General features: G+C 28.7%; 1 long non-coding RNA gene across 2 annotated transcripts; it reads right to left on the reverse strand.

Moving 5' to 3' along the window:
- Positions 1 to 6,103: 6,103 nt before the first annotated feature.
- On the reverse strand, positions 6,104 to 14,554 carry LOC108782448 (uncharacterized). 2 transcript variants are annotated; one of them, XR_001940995.1, is made up of 4 exons: positions 14,497 to 14,554; positions 13,946 to 14,111; positions 11,422 to 11,723; positions 6,104 to 6,168 (listed from the first exon to the last, which is right to left on the reverse strand). It is a non-coding gene; the product is annotated as an uncharacterized LOC108782448 (long non-coding RNA). The 2 variants fall into 2 exon arrangements; XR_001940994.1 differs by lacking the exon at positions 14,497 to 14,554 and having other exon boundaries at positions 13,946 to 14,312.
- Between the last annotated feature and the right edge of the window lie 2,119 nt (positions 14,555 to 16,673).

Below are 16,673 nucleotides of genomic sequence, written 5' to 3' on the forward strand. Positions count from 1 at the left end.
TTGAAAAAAATAGTCAAAATTAAAAAAAAAAAATTGTTTAGTATAAATTATTTATTAAACTGCGCACGAATTAAATTAAAAATTTTTTTTTTAAATAGTCGCAATAAAATTAGATCTGTAGGAGTTAATATTCTTATATAAATGCTTACTAATATAAAAAATTATTAAATTGTTTGTTAATTTAATATCTATTGCTGACTTTGTTTATGATTGCGTTTCAAAAAAATTTTAGCGCGCTGTTTACAAAAATAGATATGTATAGAGGTGAGACATTTAAAACAAATCACCTGAATAACTCCTGTTCTTAACAGGAAAAGTATCAAATAAAATAACTCTTGTTCTTAGAAGGAAAAGTATCAAGTAAAAGTTGCTTGGTTTAGAGGGGTACATAATGTGATATCAATAATTGTTTTGTAAGTGAAGGCGTAAACTATCTGTTTTTTTTTAATGGAATAATATGTAATTAGATTTCGCTCGTTTTTTGTGCAATGTAAAATATAAATTCAGTCTAAATCGAGCATTAAGATGTTTTTTTATTTACATTCTAATAGAGCATTTTAAGACGAATACAGTGACCTATATAATTGAAGGTTATTCAAGATTATGCAAGGTAATGGAAAATAATTGAATGTAATAAAAAATAAATTGTTTCAAGATACTTTTCGAATAATTTCGTGTCTTCTCTGCTTGTTGGTATACCACTGATCGTTCAAGTGTATCACCGTATGTAAATAAACATTGAATCGCACATAGCATTATCTATATTTACTGATCAGTTTGAATTTATCTATCGATCGAAGTGCGTGCTTGCGAAATATATAATAGATGAAAATCATATCGACTTTTCCCACTTTCGTATAACGCATTTCGCAAGCATACACTTCGATCTACCAACCTGTCTGTCGCTACGGAAATAATGTTCAATATATTATAAAGCATACCTAAATTCCATTCAGAATATATCCTTCGAATCTTTGTTACTCCGATCTCAATCAAAATTGATTGGAAAAAATTTTGAGATTAGATTTCAATTTGCTATGCGTTTATTAAACAGTTGTTTGCTTCCATTATATTCAGGAATCTAAAGACTCATTGTGAGAAAACAGTATTATACAATTTGCGTATAAATCGATGGATCCTGGCAACGTTTTTTTTTTTCTAAAAATGTTATTACGAAGAAACTCGTGATAGCGTCAGTCGCAAAAGAGCGAGATTCAGCGAAGTATTCAATATCGTTTGATTCACGGAACAGTTTCGATTAATGTTGAGAGTAAGAGAGAGACCTTTCTGTTCCGTAGAATTTATCCCTTTGACACAAACATTGTTCGAACTGATGAATTTTTACTGAGGCTTCCTCCCGCGCCGCAGAAGCCAAGACTATACGCTTTCCGCATTATTCTGCGAGTTACCTTGAGTCTCCGCGAAGATGGAAAAGGTGCCCGATAAAAACAGGCTACAACGTGAAGCATTACTTCTGATTTCTTCCGAAAATACCTCCGGAGTAAAGAGGAAAAATATCAAGGAGCCAGCGCGACGAGAGATAAAGGAGTTCGAACAGCGGAAAGGAATTTCAACGTCAGCCGGAGTGAAAGGAAGAAGACTATTACTACTGATAGCGATGATCGGAGTAGTACAAGTGAATGTGACGCAGACGAGCAAAAAGATGAAAGCGAAGAGAAAAGAAGGGAATACGTGAGGGGAGAAGTGTGCCAACTTGGCTTTTTGAAATATTCGGATCCTAAGTCCATCAAGAAGAGTGATTGGATTCGATGTCAGCGAAACGGCGAATGGTATCGCGAGGTCTTCTATAGGTGAGCATGAAAAAGCTTTGTACGTGATAAATGCATTAAAAAAAACGTAATGATGGACCGTTTTCAAGTACATTTGTGTACAAATCAGTAATACGTGCAACAAAATGTAGAAAAGGTACATGTATAAAAAAACATAAAAATAAAACGTATCTTTCTACTATTAAAAAAAAAACGTATCTCAATTATTTTATTTAAAAGGAGACAAATACGTAAAAAGAAATCGATCGATTGATCGTAACTTTTGGTGGAGACAGACATCTCATTGTTATGAAACGATTACATTTAAAAAAATACAATATTAATTTTAACTTAAAGCCATATAGTGGACTTTCATTTATAATATAAACAGTCATATCGGTCGACGTTATTTCAATATTCTCAGCATTCAATCATTCAGATAAGTCGCAACACGCGAGTGCAACTTATTTAGACGTTTTATGTAATGTGAGTGTTTCTTACGAATATTTCCACATTACGCGAGAAAACTAATACATAAATATTAAGTTAAATAATTTGAATGGATAGTGTGTTTAGTCGTTGAGATACGTCATAATGATCGCGTTCAATTGTTAACTCAATTATTGATTTATTGCGGATTGATGGATCCGTGAGCGTTTGCTGCTGTTGTGAATGATCTAGAAGAATACACTACAATAGCAGCAAGCACTCACGGATCCGCTCAGCAACAGTTGAGTCTGCTGAACACGATCACGTGTTATGCGTGATTCCTTAAAATTAATGCTATAATATTATACGTTATAGAATGAAATAAAATAATTTAATAAATACATTTTATTGTTTTGTAATAAATCAGTATTAAGATGTACTTAAAAAAATAGTTTTTTAATTAATATTTTAATAATTTGATATATAATATCATATATGTATTATATAAAATGTAATAAGTTAGTAACAAATAATGATATTTTATAAATTATTTTAATAAATTATTTATATAAATTATTTTATATATTTTATATATGTATACACATTTTTTTATAAATATTGTTCAACAAAGTAATAAACATTTTTCTTCTCTTATTTTAAAAAATTAAACAATTAACAAAATATATATTTATTTACTTACGCGTAATAATGAATTTTTTAAATAAATTTGTCGTGTAATAGTGTTAATAAAAAAATATATCATAATAAAAAGCATATCTTAATAAAAAAAACATTATAAAATTTATAAGTATTAAAATAAAATGAAGGAAAGATAAATCAATATGAGCCAATGCGGATGTCGATGACAACAATACATACACATTTACTCTATTATTCTCAGTTCCCTTTAGTGCACATTATATTGTACATAAAACATTTAAACGGCAGAAAACATGGATTAAGATAAAACTAAAATAACAATAAAGTATCGAAGTGCGAAACAATAAAGTCATAGTAACAGATTAAATTAAATTTATATTGTTCAGGATCAATTTACATTTGGTTATAATATCTGCAGTGTAATCAATCGATATATTTGATATGTATAAATTAATTGTAATTTAATTGTGCGTACGGTATCCAATATCTATCCTTGGTGGGCAGCATTGCGTGAAAAGAGGTGGGGGTTGCGGTGAATTTAGACTCATTGTCTGCCGTAACGGCATCTATTCATGCCGATACACTGAGTGCTTTCCATTTGATGATATAAATTGATACAATCATCATTCTGTCTTTCTTGACAGTGAGTAACAAAGATAGAACAATATTTCTAGCAACTTGTATTACCAAATGGAAAGTATCCATTCAGATGAACGGACAAAATGTGTTCCGCCTTTAAGGGGAATCCTAAAGTCGTCTGTATTGCTGACTAAGATCTGGTTGTACCAACGTTATTTTGATTTTAAGCGAGATTTAAAACTCTATCTTATTTTAAAGTCGAAAGGAAGACAGAGATAGAGACAGTTTAAGTCTCACTTAAAATTGAAATCACGTTGGTGCAATCGGACCTAAATCATATAATTTTTTAATAATATAATTTGTGTATAACAATTACTTTTTTCCTCTTTTACTGATTTAAAAATCCTTTTCTAGGATTAAAGTATACGTTCTGTAAAGTAGAGTCTATGCTGAAAATGACAAAAAATTTTGAAATTAAGTTATACTTTATCATTTCTTATAATTATTCCAATATGGCGCTGTCACGTCGTTGCACATCGTGACAATATTTGCTTCATATAAAAAGTTGTGCGATCTATACTTACGAAATAGTAGTCCACATACTAGTATGTATGAAGAAACAGTGTGGAGTTCTTAAAATTGGACTGAGATGTCTGATTAAAACGTAATTGTTATACGAAAATGTATGTGCATGTGTGGAGTGAGTGAGATATTGATGTAGTGATGTGTCAAACACGTGATCGTCTATGTGTAAGTGCTATTTCCAATATGACTAATCATCTTTAGGATCCCCTTAAGGTATGTCGCAAACACGTGCGTTCAGTCAAAGTTGCACAAAGGTCGAATGCAACGTATATACATATGTATGTTAGACGCCGCAATCTCCAAACGAGCTAACATAGCGCATAATATACAACAGTAATATGCGAACAATACTTATAGGTACATGTATACGCGATAACATGTAACGTTATTACATGTTGTACACTGAAATATCAAGCTAACGCGACTCCGTAACTACATATAAATTGTAAATTCTACCTCTTTATCGTATCTTGTTACAATGATGCGTTACACATTAGAGATGATATAGATATTACGATTAAATTACAATTCAGTTACGATCTGTTATAACATCTCGTAATGATACGTATGTACCATATATATTACGACATGTAATATAATGTTTAATTGACATTTTGGAATAAATCTTTTAATCGATATAGTTTGTTACATTTCTGACAAGAAAATAGAAATTGTATATATATTATATGTAATGAGTTACGTTAACCAATGGATATATAATTTTTGAATAAATTTTGCAAAAATTTAACATGTGTATATAGCAATGACTTATTTTAAATTCAGCACTGAAAAAATAGTCAAAAATAGTAAAAAATGCCAACAGTCACAAAATAGTTTTTTTTTTTAAATATAAATAAAATGTTATAACGACTCGTTATGATTAAATCTGAAATATGAAGTGTAAAGCCATTCGAGTCTGCACAAGGTGTTGGTGTGTGATATTATAAATCCTTTATTGTGAAAAATATAATTTTTTTTTTAAATTTTCTATATACTATTTCGCAGAAAATAGAAAAATATTGTAATTAAGTAAATATATTACAAAATTTTTATTATTATATTATTCTTTAATAAAATATAGGAATAAAATAATAAAGATATTAACAATTTCGCTTTAATATTTAATCCTAACAAGTATCTTACTAAATTATTTTTAATTAATTTAATTATTTATTGTTTCATATATAAATACAGATGTGTACTTTTTGCAGATTTGTCAACAGCGATACCGGAGGATTTGGTTTGGGCTAAGCAGGATTGACTAGCAAAGGTACAGATTTTATATTTATTTTTAACATTTTACATTCGAAATTTAGTAAATTTTAATGTATAATATATACTTTTTAATGTATAATATATACGTTCTCTTTACAATTAAATTAATATGAAAAAATTTTATTTAAAAAAAATTTGAAGATATAATTTGATTAAGATAGCTGATTTGAATTTTCGCGCGGATTGTGGTTAACCAAAAACCATTACGCTTGACAATATTTCTCACCCTTTGCTATAGGATATGCAGCCCACTGACAATCTAGGCTTATATATTCAAAAAGTTGGGCAATGCTGACATTGTATACAGTAGAAAATTCGAGCAACGTCAACACTGCATTATGCGAACTTTGCCCGTAACATATATGTATATATACAATCTTGGTAAAAATTATTAAGCTTATTAACGTTAATTAAAGTTTTAACTAAAAAATTAATTTACAATGTTTGGTGTAAATTATCCTCTGTTTAAAGAGGTAATAATGCGAGCAAAAGAATGTTAGATAAATGGAAAAAATATAGATATCCTAATATTTTAAATATTAAAGCTAAAGTTGTAAATGTACATGAACTCTAGAATTATTAGTTACTTTTTTTTTCATAGAAATATATTTTTAATATACATTTCAAATATATCTTTATATATATCTTTAAATGTATTACAATAAGATAATAAATATTTCTCTAGTCTTATAATAATTGTATTTTATTAAAATAATATTTTATATATAAAAATTATATCTTAATTATTGTACAGAATACTTTAATATAGGCGATATCGGATGCGAGATGTGATCGATTCTGAATATGCAATATTGGTGAGTGAAACTTAAAGTAAGCTGGTGATGGTCTTTTCCCACAGAAATTGCTATTTCTGAAATCAGTACGATTCACATTTTACGTTAGATATTTACGTGCGCATGTAATTTTTTAAATAAAAGGTATCAAACAAAGAAAGGATATAATGTTTTCTCTCGGTTTTTGAAGATACATATCCGCAATATAGCAATGCTTATAGAATTATTTTATAGTGTAACATTTATCGATTTGGTTTATAACAGACATTATACAATTAAATAAATATTTGATGCAATATAATAAAAAGTTCGATTGATTTGTATGTATGTATGTGTGTGTGCGTTGCGCGTATATATTTTCTTTTTTTAAAATTGTCTTTTTTTTCTAAAATAGATGGCTCAACTTTAGCATTGAAGCTTCATCAATATTATTAATATCATCGATATTATTAATATTATTAATATCCGTCATTATACATTGTTGATGTCCTCATATATCCGATCTATACGGATCAATTTTTAGCATGGACCTTTTTTTGCCATTAATATTAACAATTGAATAATTACATAAAAATCAGAGATATTATAGCTTAGCTAGTTGATTTTTGCTAATATGTAATTTATTATGCAAATTATATAAAAATATTTTAATACAAATGTTTCAACCATTAATGTGATCCTTTTTAATGAACAAATATTAATTAGGATGACATACGTAGATTATAATTAATAGTTGTTTATTGAAAAGGACCACATTGATTGCCGAAACAGTTATATTGAAATATTTTTATGTAATTTGTATAATAGATTATATATTAGCAAACATCAATTAGCTATATACAGGGTGGGCCAAAAGTCTGGATACATCCAAATATCTCATAAACGATACATTTTAGAAAAAAATGTTTCAGACAAAAGTTGTAAAGCTAAAAAAGACGCATTTAATGGTAGTTATTTGACTTAGAATGCTGTTGTCAAGGTCACATCAAGGTCAACTTAATTTTTTTAAATGGAACCCCCTACTTTTTATTTCAGATTCTTATAGGTTATGTTGAGACGTTTTCAAAACACATATCATAAACTCTTTTCCGATGAGAACTTTCTGAGTTATGAGTTTATAAATTTTAATTTATAGATTATAAATTTTAGTTTATAAATTCTAATTAATTACCATTAAATGCGTTTTTTTAAGCTTTACAACTTTTGTCTGAAACATTTTTTTCTAAAATGTATGAGATATTTGGGTGTATCCAGACTTTTGGCCCATTCTATATAGGTTATAACAGCTCTGATTTTTATATATTTTGAATTGTATTCAACATAACCTGTGACATATTATTATAATTGTTGATTGAATTTTATAAGCTTTAAAATAATTTTGTATTTTACAATTTTTAATTTTTCAATTTTTTATTTACTTTTTATATTTAATCTGTGTTTGTTCCAAGTGTGAAAAAATAATAAAATTCGCAAATATTAGGAAACTGTAATTATAAAATTTGCAATTCACATTTTCCCTCCTGTTTTACATTTTTATTATTAATATCACAAATCACTTATCACAAATAGTAGGAATAGAAATTTCACAAAATTAAGTTTATAATATTTCAATCCTCCTTCTGATTATGCTTTTAACTAATTATTAATATTCATGATTTATTAATAATTAATAATTTCGTATCGTATTGTTTATTTTTTTTATTTTTTATTTTTATTTATTATTCATATATTTGCAATTAGAACTCGTGAAGTAGTTTATACAAATTTCATAGAATTAACTTCGCGAAAAGAATTTTATCATAGAAATTTCACAACACTTTGTTTCTTAAATATTTTGCGATTACAAATTATTTAACAATTTCTAAGTATCGTTATTGTTGAATAGTGGATTGCGATCTTTTATTTCGTTATAATTACTATCAAACAATATTCGCACAAGATTTACGAAATTAAATTTTGTTACTTCGCATAAGTATAGCGAGGCAATGCCACCTTTGCAAGAATATTGTGAAAATAATATTCATAAAAATATTACAAAGAAAGATTATCTACGCAGGAATGTTGCGAAGTAATAAATATATATCGTATTTTTTATTTTTAGTTCTATTTTTATATTTGCTAAAAATAGTTTTATTTTTAGCAAAATATGTTTCAAATTTAATCATATCGTTATATTATCTTTTAAAAAATTCGTAATGCAATGTCACAATATAAATATTCCGTAAGTGAATTTGTAAACTAAATATTGTGAATTTCATATCGCAAACAAATTGTACATAATTTAAAGTGAAATGATCTAGAAAATAAAGTTCAATAGAGTTATAAACTTTATAATCAGATTTATACACATTACGTTTTATGATAAATATTCGCTAATTATTATATTTGCGAAAATAAGTGAACTATAAAATTAGTTGAAACTACAATTTTGCGATTTTCGTGTCGCGAATAGTTATGTAAAGTGCAATCAGCGAAGGACGGCAGAAAGAGTCGCGAACCGCTCTCGGATACTGTTGCAGCACAAGATACATCGGCAGACGTCGAGGGATGTTGGAAAAGGATGAATGCTGAATTTCAATTATAAATTTTATATTAACTAGTCATTTTAGTTATATTTTTACGCACTTTTGTTACAGTTTATACGTATATTATTGTTTTTATGATTTCGCATAAGTCAATTTATTATCAATTAACAAATTAATGTCAGTTATTTAAAATAAAATAATTATTTAAAATAAAATAATTTAATTATTAAGTTTAGTAATAAACAGTTTAAACAGTTAGTATAGTAATTGCATAATTAATCACATTCCTTCAAGAAATTAATTTAATTAATGTTTTATCGATTCTTCTAACCTACATTCTGAGGACGTAAAAATAGCAATCTATAACGTAATATTTCATATAATTATTTCTTAAACATAAGAGAAAATTTTGATTGTGTATAGTCGAAAGAGATATCAATGGTTAAAGTGACTGATAGGTACTAATTATATAACTAACTCTTATACTATAACAAGAAAGAAGGAAGCACAAAGCAAAGCCTATCACGGTCAAAGCTAGATCAAGATGCTTATTATCATTATGTGTGAATTTATATATCGCGTATGTATGTAGTTCTCTCAATCGCGTGCCGAACATTTTTTCAGACTTACAACGCAACTCTAAATAACTACCGCGGTAATATCACTTTAGTTAGATTGACAATCAATCTAATAAATTTCGATGCTTATAGCATCTTATTAGATCTTAATAATATGTTGAAAGACATATATTAAAATTTAATATTAAAGTAATGATAATTGAAATCTGTGAAAATAAGATTGCGAAGAATATCACAAGTTGGCGTTTCGTCCCGGCTTCCACTACTGGACTCATCAGTAAGGTAATGTAGTGGGAGTCTACCTTAGACGCGCCGGTGTAAGTTATTAAATCGAGACTCTATATAAAGAGATATATGTGTATCTCAGCACTTGCGAGAAATTTAACGAATATCAATTGAATAGACCTCTGATGGCGAGTCGACGTAATAATATTCTTCGCAATATCTGTCTAGAGTAGTAATAATAACGTCATTTTCAGGCGACGTATATTTTAACAAATAATAGAATCTCATTTTTACGACCGTACAATTGTTAAACAATAACAAGAAAGAAGGAAGCACAAAGCAAAGCCTATCACGGTCAAAGCTAGATCAAGATGCTTATTATCATTATGTGTGAATTTATATATGAATTTATATGTGTGAATTTATATATCGCGTATGTACATAGTTCTCTCAATCGCGTACCGAACATTTTTTCAGACTTACAACGCAACTCTAAATAACTACCGCGGTAATATTACTTTAGTTAGATTGACAATCAATCTAACAAATTTCGATGCTTATAGCATCTTATTAGATCTTAATCATATGTTGAAAGACATATATTAACTCTTATACTGTTTCTTATATCATTAAATGATTAAAGAACTATTAGCAGAATTTCTTTATTGTTTTAAAAAATAATTTATTTTTTGGAAATTTTGTTACAATAATAAAAATAAAAAAATAGAATATGAAATTTATAACGTGCATACATGTATTTATATGGATATAATTAAATAAATATTTTTATACAATAATTTAAATATAAATTTTATAATTCTCTAAAAATATCAAAATTATTTTTCTTGCAATACTAGTCGCGTATATAAATTTATAAAACAACAGAGTGCAAACTGTAACTAAAAACAGGTTATGTTGCATGTGTAATAATTATTTGCAATAATCGCATTGATTTTCCCAATAGAAGGAATAAAACAATCATGAATTGTAAAGATTATTATTTTTGATATTTTATTCATCGCGTGGTGAAGTTTATTTACTGTGACAAAATAATTTCCTATGTATTTGGTTCACAAATTTAATTCAAAAGGGTATGCAAAATTGATTTTCTAGAGGTATCTCCTATTTATATTATAATTTAATATTTTTTTTATTGTTATATTCTACATTATTATTATTACTGTAGTCTATAAAATTTGTATGTGTATATTTAATATTTATGAAATGTTTATATTTATGCAATGTTTATGTATATTTATGAAATTTTTATATGTATATTTCTTTCTAAATTTAATATTCTTAATATATATTTATGGATTATATATACATATACATGTATAGAAATTTATTTTCTAAACATTTATATCCATTACATTTTATATCTTTCTACATAACTCTTGTTGTTCTATATTTATTCTAATCCGGACATTACATTTTAACAAAACTTTTATCAATGAAGAAAAATTCTATAACAATAATCAAATGCTGAAATACGGTTAAATACAACTTATATTATGCAAATTCAAAATAATTTAAACTAAATCTTGTTTAAAAATAAAGTCATTTTAAAAAAGTAGGTAATTAAATTTTTATAAAAAAATAAAAGATTATTTGTAAGCTATTTGCAAATCCATATAAAAGAGAATCATTAATTCAATTGATTACCGAATATTGATAAATAATCTATAAATACGAACCTTTTTTAGATCGTTATGTTATAAAAAATCAAAGCTGTTTTAGATAGCGTTCTTATTAATTAATATAAGTATACAATTAGAAATTAAGATCTTGGAAATTATAAAATTTAAAGTATATATATTGTATATATCTTTTGAATAAAATTTTATAAACAAATATCATTAAAAAAACAATATTTAAAATATATAATTTTCAAATAGATTAGATTTTATGCCGTGTAACCGTTTCTTTATATTCATTGAATAACCATAATATTCATTCGTCTGATGATTGAATTCTATCCATATAATATCGTCGTTCTCACCTGAAGACCGTGTACTGCCGATCTTTTCGAATCGTTGGTAAAATCCGCGCTCAATTTTGGCAGGAGAACGTGTACGAAGGCCCATATGGCTGTGCCAAGATTCGTAGGGCAGAATATAAGGAAGCCGAGTCCTCAGCGCTGCAGGAATTCCAATTTCTTCTCGATTTCTTGGACCACTTTAACGAGTCTCTCGTACACCGCCGCGAGGTTACCATCTCGTTCCATCGATATCAGACGCATGTGATCCTCCAAGTTGCACCAGACAAGGAAAGTTTTCTCCTCGTTAAAAAATATCCTTGTACCTGAAGGAGAGAACAGTGCGATACAAACAAGCGTGGTAGTTTTATATCCCTTGAACTTTCAACCGGGAAAAGCCGTGTTCTTCTTTAATCGCAAAAGGTCTTCTATTATATTCTCTTGTCTTAAGTATATTTGTAGATAGTTTTGTTGTGTATGTATGTATGTGCGTGTGTGTATGTATGTACTTATAAATATTATACTGAATTCTTTGTAATACGGAAGAGATAATGGATAGGTCGCAAGGAGGCAATTCCGTTTAACTTTTAACCGAGATCTTCGTATTTTGAGTCAAGGGACATTATATTGTAAACGCGTGTTCAGAAAGTTAGAAAGTTGCCTCGCTCACTTGCATTTTAATTTGAATGATTTTTTTGTGAGTTTATAATCACATGTGGTGCTCATAACGTGACATGAACTTTATGTACAATAAAAATATCGCGCAAACATATGTTAAAAAAAATAAACCTGTTTTATTCGCTTTAATGTTATTTATATTTTACGAAAATCTCACTTAGATCATTAATTTGTTTGTTTTGTCCAACTAATAAATTGTAAATACTACTAAATTCAATAACGAATGTAAAATCAGCGAATATCGAAATTGAATGGAAGTAAATTAGTTTGGAATAAGCGCTTTTTAAATTAAATTAACGATAAGTTATATTTCATGTAAAGTATACGATATGAAAAGCAATATTTAAATAAGCATAAACTGAGAGCGCCATGCACTTTAATCTATTAGTGTATTCAAAGGCTAGTCCGTATTGATTCGATCGAACGGTCGAGCGTATCTCTTAATTAAAAGGAAAAAAAGATTGGGCTACGATTCTGATTATCCGTGAGTAACAAGCAGGCAACGCGGTAATCTCCGTCGAGTGCACGCAACAAATGGAGAAAAAGAAATGCAGCGAGATGTGTAATAGATAAATGAAACAAAGCACGCAATTAAATTTGTCCTATGGCGAATAATATTTCTGTACATTGTACATTTAATTAATATTAGCGACAATGTCAAATGAGGGGAACAAGAGGAAAACCCAACAGAGTTATGATGCTGTTAATTAAGCATAACTGCAGATGCGTCCTGCGTAAACGTGGGAAAGAGCGCGTCAAATCCCTTTGTTCGACAGGCAATAAAAAAATGAAACGTTTCCTTTTAATTGACGTGATAATTTTATCTTTCACTTAAATCCTTTTAAACGTAACTTGGATTATCCTATTATGTATATATATATATATATATACATTTTTAAAATTGGAATTGTTAAATAAACACATAAATAAGACTCGACTGGAAAGAAGCCTTTATAATAACGAATTAATGATTCAGAACACATCTCCTACATTTCGCGTAATTTAGAATGGCCCATAAAAACAAAACAAAAAAAAGAATTCAACGAAACATTCGGTTCTCTCAGAAAACTCTCAAGCACTGCACGCCACACCCTCTTCTAAGCTCCGTAACACTAAGCTTCGTAATACCTTCTAACCCTTTTAACTCTCTAATCCTAGAGGCGAAAGGATCTTCGAGACCTCATCGTGACGAAAATCATTAATGCAAATTTATTTAATCAGCTGTTAGCCGTCCTTATACCACACATACGTAAGACATTACATCGTAAAGTACATATTGTTTACACAGACATCGTGGGGGATTTATAACTTAAATGATTAAAGTACGGTGTAATAAGACGTGAGTATAAGTGTTATTCTTGATTACGAAACTGCTTAAAAATGCACGTTGCGGTAGGAACGTTCGCTGATATACGCGCGCGTAATCGTTTTGCTTATTCCCTTAGAGAACTTGCTTTAATCTTGGCAAAGTTTTGGTTTAATCTTCGTTTCAACATAAATCCTCGATTTGGGGTGTATGGCTTACCGGGGGATTAATGTTTTCGAGTAGGCTGAGAAGGAACTTAAGACATTGTAATTGAATGTTTTAACGAAAGCAACTACGGTCGGATCGAAGTTTGACCCCGTATAATATTAGTCGTCGAAGTTAGCTCTCAGCGCGCAGTCAACGTAAATGGAATACATTCGAGATGCCATCCGATTTCTACTATATAAATAAGATGAAGGGCGTTAGATAATTTCAGTTTATCTGTGTAATCTAATTTAGCTGCAAAGTTGAATCATGTGTACATTGAAATTAATTTCAAACATAAGCAAGTAAGAGAATATAACGCTATTGAATTGGGTTACATTATTACATTAGGGAACTTACCGATTGATCAAAATCTAATAGTGTTCGTCGTTTTTAGAAATCTGTCGCCTTCCTTGAGCGGGAAATGATCATTCAGTAATTGTTGCCGGATCTGTTTGTCTAATGCTTCGAGCGTGTAATAGGTCCCTTTGAGCTCGTCCTTTAACGAGATTAAAGCTTCCTGTACCTGGAGCCACAGGATAATCGTGTTATAAAAGCTATCTTGTAGCTTCACTCTTACGGTAGCTTTAATTCCCCTTCGCCACGCCACTAAGCGATATAAAACTAATTGTAGAAATCATTTTCTTGGGATAAATCACGCGCGCGCAGTTTCTACCAATGGTGGATTTAGTGCTTCAGAAGCGCGACGATCCTTACTTTGTTCAGCTTTATAGTTCAATAGACAGAACATAGTCGAACAAGAATTTTATTTAAAGTTACATTATATAGATTTATTTAAGATTATATTATATGAGTTTTTAATGAAACGATAAGACTTCTCATATTTCTGTGTTAAACGTTCTCTTTTAGAAATTACAGAATTTTAGAAGGTGATATTATTATTAACTCACATATATATATATATATAATAATTTGAGAAATTATCTTAATCAAAGTTATAAGAATCCGTTGAAACCGCGTTCATAAATTTACTGTCTTCCATTTTAACTTGATATGATGAATCTCATGTCAGAATTGAATGGATAACCCTTGATCGGCCTTACGCAACGAATCCACATCAAAGACTACGTGCTTTTCTTTGATTAATCTAAGATTACTCAGTTTTTCTCACTTTTCTCCATCCAAGTCGGAATGAACATCGTCAGTCCTAAAATAACGTAATACTTCTTAATCAGGGGATCGAACAATCCGGTGAAGACGTCATAGGCTTCGGGATCAGGCGCGTGTATATGTACTTACGATAGAATCAGGATTCACACAGGGCAAGTCGAATCACGTCTATCAGGGATAAATCCCAAGTGGTCGCACGTGTCTCTAGTTCGTTCAACAGAATTCTCGCCGGATACTTTTTCAGTAAGGAATCATCTTCGTTTTTGAAAACAACAAACGCGTTATGTAAATAATAATATTTATAAAGTGTTACAAATAATGTATTTATAAGCTTGTAAAAAATTTTATATAAATTTTCATAGCACTTTCGACAATACTCTTTTAAAAAAGACATTTTATAAAAACACGACTTTTTTAAATTTTTCACTTTAAGGATTTGTTTTTTAGTATGTTGTTAAAATTGAAAGAAAATACAAATTGTCTCTGATGAAGTCTTAATCATTATTTATCAGTTGTTATCATATTCCGATAAATTGAAGAATATTAATATTCTTTCATCAATTGATTTTAAATGCTTTTGTGCACGCTATTAATACAATAGAATTATATTTACAAATACAGTCATATACATATTTTATATACAGAATATTCTAAATGTGTGTGTGTGTGTATATTCGTCATTATATTTTATAAGTTTTAAAATAAATTTGCCATAGCTAATTAAAAATTTATTTAATTTCCCGGAAATTTTGTTTGGTTTAGAATTTAAATATAGCAATATCTTTTAATATTGGATAGTAAGTTAATATTACATAGTTTCAACGGAGTTCAAATTGGGGAATATTTTGTTCTACACACACTCTTTATTTTTATAAACTTCATGAAAATGTCTTCTAGTTTTTTCAGTTTGTCATCGTTTGCTCTGACGGAGCTCGTCTTTTTTCGGCAAGCGCACGACGTGTGCTTGTCGCATATTTTTTTGCAACCTCTTTCGTTCGCTTTCTCTCTCTCTCTCTCTCTCTATGTAATCGTAATCTTTTTTTGCACACTTGTCTTTCTCTATCTGCCATCCTCTGTCTTGGATAATTTTCTCGTCTCCTCTCTCTGATTTCTTCGTCCATGCTCGAAATGCATCTCATTCACGTTGGATTTTAATTACATATTTTTTCAGGTACTTTTCATTCTTCTCTTCATATCACTTTTTCTTCCTCCTTGACATCCGTCGTAGTTAGGAGAACTCTATAGGAGAAGAACGTGAAATTCCGACTGAAAATAGCGATGTGTTATGCAAGTTAAAACTTTTTATTTAGCGTAAACAAAGTAAAACATAAAATATGATTAAATAGTGTAAAGTAACATAAACTTGTATTAGTTTTTAGAATATATTTATTTTTGTATTATTAAATATGTTGAATATTTTCTTCTCATATAAATATACTTTATAGAGAATCGCAATTTTTTTATTTACTACAATAATAACAGTGACAACTGATGGACATATCTAGTCCAAAACGCGTTATGACAAAAACTTCGTTAAAATAAATAATATTATTTTTATATTGCTGCATTTGATGTCAACCTGAAGCAATATTTATAGATACCTTAGTCTTTTATTATTTATATTAATCTTTTGAGAATTGGAACTTTCTAACAATGTTAACTGATACAAGATCTTGTTTTCTAATGGTTGCTGCATTTTCGATTCTGACCTCAGAATTTTTTAATTTAAATTTCAAAATAATCTGATTGCATCGTGAAACTTTATTTTAAAAAATTTTTGGTATTTTTCTAAGTTTGAATGTAGCTTGAAAATATCGAATTTTAAAAACATATATTCACCTCTGTGAAAAAGGATCTAGTGTCAAAGAGTTCATAATTAGACAATATTCAATTAAAGACCGTTTAATGTAACAACATAACTAATACGAATATAAAGCCTATAAGTTTAGAAAGACTA

The sequence above is a fragment of the Cyphomyrmex costatus genome, unplaced genomic scaffold, assembly GCF_001594065.2.
Source record: "Cyphomyrmex costatus isolate MS0001 unplaced genomic scaffold, Ccosl1.0 scaffold127, whole genome shotgun sequence".
Taxonomy (NCBI): Eukaryota; Metazoa; Arthropoda; class Insecta; order Hymenoptera; family Formicidae; genus Cyphomyrmex; species Cyphomyrmex costatus.